Source organism: Apostichopus japonicus, chromosome 4 (genome assembly GCF_037975245.1).
Source record: "Apostichopus japonicus isolate 1M-3 chromosome 4, ASM3797524v1, whole genome shotgun sequence".
NCBI lineage: Eukaryota > Metazoa > Echinodermata > Holothuroidea > Aspidochirotida > Stichopodidae > Apostichopus > Apostichopus japonicus.
The window spans coordinates 9,550,070-9,556,909 of record NC_092564.1 but is presented as its reverse complement, the minus strand read 5'-3'; positions in this window follow the sequence as shown (position 1 = coordinate 9,556,909).

Below are 6,840 nucleotides of genomic sequence, written 5' to 3'. Positions count from 1 at the left end.
CATCCAACTTTGTATAGATAGCTTGCACATTATAAAAGAAAATGTTTTTTTTATCAAATGCGTCAAACTGTTGTAGCAGAATTTTACCAAATTTTACCAACTTTAACCAAGTTCAATTATATTTGCAAAGAAAGTTTCTTTTCGTGTAAGGCAGGTTTTATCACATTCATGTCGGGCAAATTCGGCCTAGCATTATTACCAGGCAACGATGAATTAGTACAATACTAAATGGCGCCCTCTGTATAGTTTGAAACGTCATCATTTACCCATGTAGTGTTCCTTTTGATACCTTTAGTTTTCGTTAGTGTCGAAAGATGGTAAATACAATATGATAACATCATTCTAATTGCCAGCAGGACAGCTTATGGTAATAAGAATAAGCACAAGGAAATCAAAAGTTAAATCGTATGTGAGAAATAATTGTTAATCGAGAGAAGTGCTGTATTATTCGCCCACACAGTGCCGGTAGGACCAAACTAACTTCAATATCACAATAGTTTAACTTACATGCTATAGCTAAAGGCAGGCGGTATTCCCGTTCGAACCCTTCCTTTGTATTAGCTATAGTTTGTTGAAGCTCTCTACGGCCGTATTATGTGTTCTTGAATGTAAAGTGGGCTATATTTTTTAATCTGTCTCGGGGGGTTGAAGATAATACCATCGGTCATATCCCTAACATAAACCTGCAGTTACAAAGTGTTCATTCATTTATCCAAAGACTGAAACGGAGATTGTAATGCTATACGGTAACTGCTAGTGTAGCCGAAGATCTAAGGGTCTAATTGTCTACCGTCCCGCCAAGAATTGTTGTATTTTGATATGTAACTGTTTAATTTAGTCATGACAAAAGAGTAATTTTTCCATAGGCCTATTCAGCTAATGCAGATACTCTGATACTAGTGCCCTTTCGGATCTCTCCCCTCCCATCCAACCCCCTTTCCCCCTCCCACTCCATACTCCTAGGAAGATAATTGAAAACATTGATATTGTTATTCCGAGCTTTTTCGTGTTTTGTTACTACTTTTAATAAGCTCGTTATGCAAAGAAGATTACAATTTATCAAGGTAAGACACTCTCCTCTGTAGAGCTATATAGATTGCTTGTTTAACAAAGGAACTCCGTTAATTATATGAATAATTAACGAAGAAAGTCAATCTGTAAACACAAGCTTTGTCGCTCAGATTGCTTATACTTGTTTCTTTCTATTTTATTATAGTGTAGATTATGCAAATAAAACATTTCAGACCTTTGCAAATGTTTAACTTTTCTTTCATTATGTAAAATAAAGTTGACACTGTAGTCAAGGTAATGGGTTGTTCACCGTACAGGGGTATTGAACGGGATTGCTGTGATCGGAGTTATGCGGGAGGGGAAACCTCGTACCACCGGGTAGCAGAAGATACTGCACACATTGATATATCTTATAATGCGTGTCGTATACTCCACGTGGCACTTCAAGAAAAAGAAGAAAAACACTTAAACCCTGCACTGATGAGAAAGATTCAAATCATCAGCGAAGACAAGTGACATAATGCTCTTTTGGAGAACATTCAATATCAAGTTTGATTAATCACCCAGTTGGGACAAGTTTTTCTATACTGTAGTGTTATGTCCCGCTTCAGAGCACTCGTATTGTCAGTACAAGCAATATGAATATCATGTTTCTACCAGATGAAGGTTAGGAACTATTTATACTGACAATACCAGTGCTTTGAGAGCATGATATTGGAGTACAGTTCAGAGAGGTATTAGCATTAGGAAATTTTCCCAACTGGCTGGATTAATTAGGCATACATGAATATGCATACCCTCCCACTTGCCCCTCCCTCTCCTCCAGATACGTCACAGATCTACACTTTGCAAGGTAAATACAAAAATGTTGACTTAGACAGCTACTGCGGAACTAATAATCAAGAAAAGCAACAATGGATAAACCCCCCCCCCCCCAAAAAAAAAAAAACATGTGGGCTAGGATAAAACAACAATTAAAAAAAAAATCCTGAGTCGCAAAGAATGTAAACATTACAACTCCCATTAATAACTAAATTGGATTTTCATATTCACTTGGTTCGCTGAACATTACGCCTACGTCATCCGCTGCGCTTTTATTTCAAAGAACTGGCGGTGGTACACCACCATTTAAAACAAGGGGGTCGTCTTCAGGTAACCAATTACCTTGAAAGTATATATATCTGTTTACCCCATGTACAAATATACAGCTGTGTACCAATTACCGCCGGGCTTCCTACATATTTCTCATATATGTTCATTTATTTACAGTTGGTAGTTTGGCAGTGTCTTTGAAAAGAACAGACAGCAGATTTAAGTGGTTACAAGTTGCCACACAGTCTCCACCGGAAGACATTCAAGAGTCTAATCACATTCAACAATACCAGTTTACCTGCTTAGCATTTGATATATTAAATCCAATTCATCACAACACTGGAATCGTGGCCGGATATAAATCTTCAGTCATTGGTTGCAAAGTCAAACATTTAAATTAAGCTTTTATTGGCGAAAGTAATAGGTTAACTCAATTAGTTTTTCATTCGACTTTATATGGCGTTGATAATCTTCCTCTTTTTTTAATAGTCCGACCTGTTTTTTTTAACGACTTCTGGATAATGATATCAACGGATGTACATGAAAAACTTTCCAGAAGGGAAAATAACCAAACGAACTTGATTTCTATGTCAATGGGATGAACGTGTTAGTATCGCAGTGTTATACAATATGAGTTATATCGGTAAGTAGACCGAGTTTATGAAACCCTGAGTCGAAGCCCGGGAATATATCAACTTAAAGAAGCGAGAAGAAGATCGGTAAATTTGTTGACAAATTATTGTTATGAAAATTATTGTTATTGTTGATCTCTATTAGTGTTGAAGTTGCTCAAAGAATGAACGCGTTTGGTATCATAACATATCCAACACAATTAATGGTTCTCATTAATAAGTCTAACAATATCTCTTGTGGATAAGTTTCTATTTAAAACATTGGCGAACCAGCATCCCATCCCGCCTCCCACCCTTCTCACCACATACATATGTTGTCTGCTTGAGTAGTATGTATGGTACATTGCTTTCCAGTTTACAGCAACGCATACTTCAGTGTGTCAAAGTATTCATTAAATCAATACTTCCCAAGACAGTTCACCGACTTGATTGGGAGTGATATTCCTTTAACAGCCAACAATTACGCAGACGATACTTTTGAAGAAAAAGTCACCCACCCTGCAGGATAGAACCTGGCACGAAAATGGAACAAAATGATCCACTCTCAACCTCAGTACCCCTTACATCGAGATTGCAAGTATGTTCAGAACTATATGTTACGTAAGGTGAGTATCACGAGTTGAAAATACTATGCACCTGTGATGAGGTATGCAAATACTTTTATAGGTTGGGGGGGGGGTGTTACTTATTTTTAATATGAGCCGTTATACTTTATAATTTGTCTGCACTTTGCTCTAATACAATATCTTGCTCAATAATGGATTTATGTTAAACTATGAGGAAGCAATAAACTTTGCGCAAGATCGTGATACGTGGCGGAGGTTAATCACTGAGCGTGTCTGATAGACGAGACTCAACTTACTACTACTACTACTACTACTACTACTACTACTACTACTACTACTACTACTACTACTACTACTACTACTACTACTACTACTACTACTACTACTACTACTACTACTACTACTACTACTACTACTACTACTACTACTACTACTACTACTACTACTATGAGGGATGAGGGTTAGTTATTGGCGGGGGGGGGGGGTGTTGGGTGGATAGGTAAGCGCCAATCCGTGTAAAAATTTAAATTTAAAAATTGAGTTAAATTTATTAACATAAGCATACATTCCCAACGCTCTACAGCACCCTTGACCCCCTGTTGACACATATGTCCACCATATTATATATAGTGTCATATAAATAGTTATTATCTATTGGTGTAATTCGGAAGATCGCTGGTATCAAAAACAAGATAACAAACGAGACGGAACGGATTGAAGTGTAAGCGTGTAACGGTCACTTGGAAAGTTCCACTCAATTTAGTTCTTATCGATTTATTTGGTAGGAAGTCACTTGGTTATCTTTCAACCGTAGCCACATATGACAGACAAAGCATCGTTTAAGGGCATTAAATTCAACATCAACATCATTCTCCTTTAATGTAATACCAATGCTGATACCGAATAACGGTGGTTGCGCATTATGAAGTGCGCATGTTATGACATTGTTGCATCTGGTATTCAATTGTATTGGACGGTAACCTCAAGTTTGACATAAATCATCCTAGCGATCCTCTTGTGGCTTGGGGAAGTAGTTTGAGAGTAGGAGGTATCCCTACCCTTTGATTTTAAAACCATTGGAACTTTTTAAATTGCTTAGATGCAGAATGGGTGTTCTATTCTGCAACTCTTGACTTTATTTTATGTTCAGAGTTTTCCATAAATAACGGTTATTTCTTTTAACTTCTGATCTGTATTTGGCGACCCTAGAAACGGTTACGACCCGCTTGTAATGTCAGGGGTCTAAATATAGATGGTATCTCAGTTTAATACATTCGATTGGTATATTTGTTACTTCACTCTCTTCATAGTTACAACCCTGTACAATTTTCATGACATTTTTAGAAATCTGCGAGACAGATATTAATTGATGACGAGATAATCTTATCTATGCATGTCGAGCAGACTTCACACAGTATATAGCAACTGCATGCTCTTATACGGTCACTGTATGAAATTTGGGTTATAGTAAGTGGGTATTGGTCATTGTTACTATAGTTACCAGGCGCGGCGGAACGGGAAAATTATTGGGGGGGGGGGGGCTAATGTGTGGAGACTATCTAAGCGGAGCGCCACCATCGGTTGGGCGGAGCGTACAAGGGTTTTTCAAACCCCCAGGTGGCCGGAAACGGCACTTCCCGAGTGTTTTACATAGGCGTACGAGGCGGGGGGCAGGGGGGCAGACTGCCCCCCCAAATTTCCAGAGGACAAGAAATTCGGGCAAAAGTCCTGAAAAATTCGGGCAGCCTAAGAGGAGAAAAAAAAATATATACATATATATATATATATATATTTTTTTAGGCTGCCCGAATTTTTCAGGACTTTTGCCCGAATTTCTTGTCATCTGGAAATATATATATATATAAATATGCAGTAGCTTGCCCGAATCTTTTTCAAATTTTTGCCCGACAATTCCATGATTTTCTTTATTTAGCATCATGATGCCCGAATATTTCCGTGTAACACCACCGTAAGCGCAGTTCATCTGAGCTACCACGCTTTTTGCACGATCTATTTTTTTCTAACTAGTCAATTGTATACCTGGACCAAGGGCGGCGGAACCGGGGGGGGGGGGGGGCACGTGCCCCCCACTTTTCCTCAGGTTAAAAATGTGCCTTTTTTTCTACATAAAAATTGAGGTGCCTCAAGTTAGCAAGAGGCCAGGGAACCAGAATGAACACTCGGGAAGGGCCGTTTCCGGCCATCTGAGGGGTTTGTAAAACCAAAAATTTTATAGTACGCTCCGCGCCAACCGATGGTGGCGCTCCGCTCAGATAGTCGTGCATACAACTTTGCAAATCCTGACTAAGCCCGTGACATTTAATGAATTTCTGTGGGTCAAACTCAAAGCTATTTCGAATGGAAAAAATTTGTTAAGATATTAACCAGAAAAAACTCTAATTCGGAAGATTCCTACATTAGCAACTAGCGTGATTTCACCTCATTTTGTCTCAAAAGAAAACTTGTTCCTTGTTTCCCAATTTGCGCATTGGATATTGCAGTGATAGTATGCATATTTTCCTTTGGGGGGGGGGGGGGAGGGCGTTGATGGAGTGATGTGTATACACAAGTAAGATAATACAATAAGAGTTATAAAGGGTACTAAATATAAGGCTGCTCAAGTCCAATCGAATTTCTGCAAAGTGCCCTTTGATGTCGGTGCCCCCCAGATTAAAAGTGCTTCCGCCGCCCTTGACCTGGACATCCCCAACATGAGTTGGTGGGGGGGGGGGGGTGCCTACAAGCCTAGAAGTACAGGTTTATCATATTCTTTGTGATATTTTATACTTTTTTGTGAGACAAATTGCAGTCTCACCCGACACAGCTTCATTATCCCGCCTACTGTCGTTGAACAATGTATGTTTTTATGGAGGTAGCTGAGTACTGTGTTAAAATAATAAATAAGGTAACTAAATATGAGCTTAAAAATTATACTGTCCCATTTTTCCCCTTCAAAGTGATGTTACCATTTTTTCTTCTTCTAATTTACCAAATTTTTGGGGAAGTGTAAATTTCTAAAACGTGAGATTATAAAATAAAGAATGTTTAGATGCAACTTGCAAGGCCTCTGAAGTGCCGTTTCCGGCAATCTGGGAGGCATTGTGTGCCAAAAATTTTCTTGTACGCTACGCGCCAACCGATGGTGGCGCTCCGCTTAGATAGTGTCACGGGAACTTTCGGGCACAAAAAGTTCTGCCCCCCCCAAACTGAAATGGTCCCGTACGCCTATGGTGTTTTATGCTGCGAATACCTAGCCCTAAAATATGGGTCTCAAGCAGGGGGTAGCGAAGGGGTTTTTGTTGGGGGGGGGGGGGGTTTGGAGAATTTGATTTGCCGACGGATCTGGAAGTGGTGACTGAAATGGGGGAGGGGTCTAAGGGGAGGGGGTGTCCCCCTCCCCTTTGGCAATTTTTTAGTTTTGAAACGTCCTTAGATGCAATCTGGTGTATATTGTAAGTCAAATTTGATTTGCCGACGGATCTGGAAGTGGTGACTGAAATGGGGGAGGGGTTTAAGGGGAGGGGGTCTACCCCTCCCCT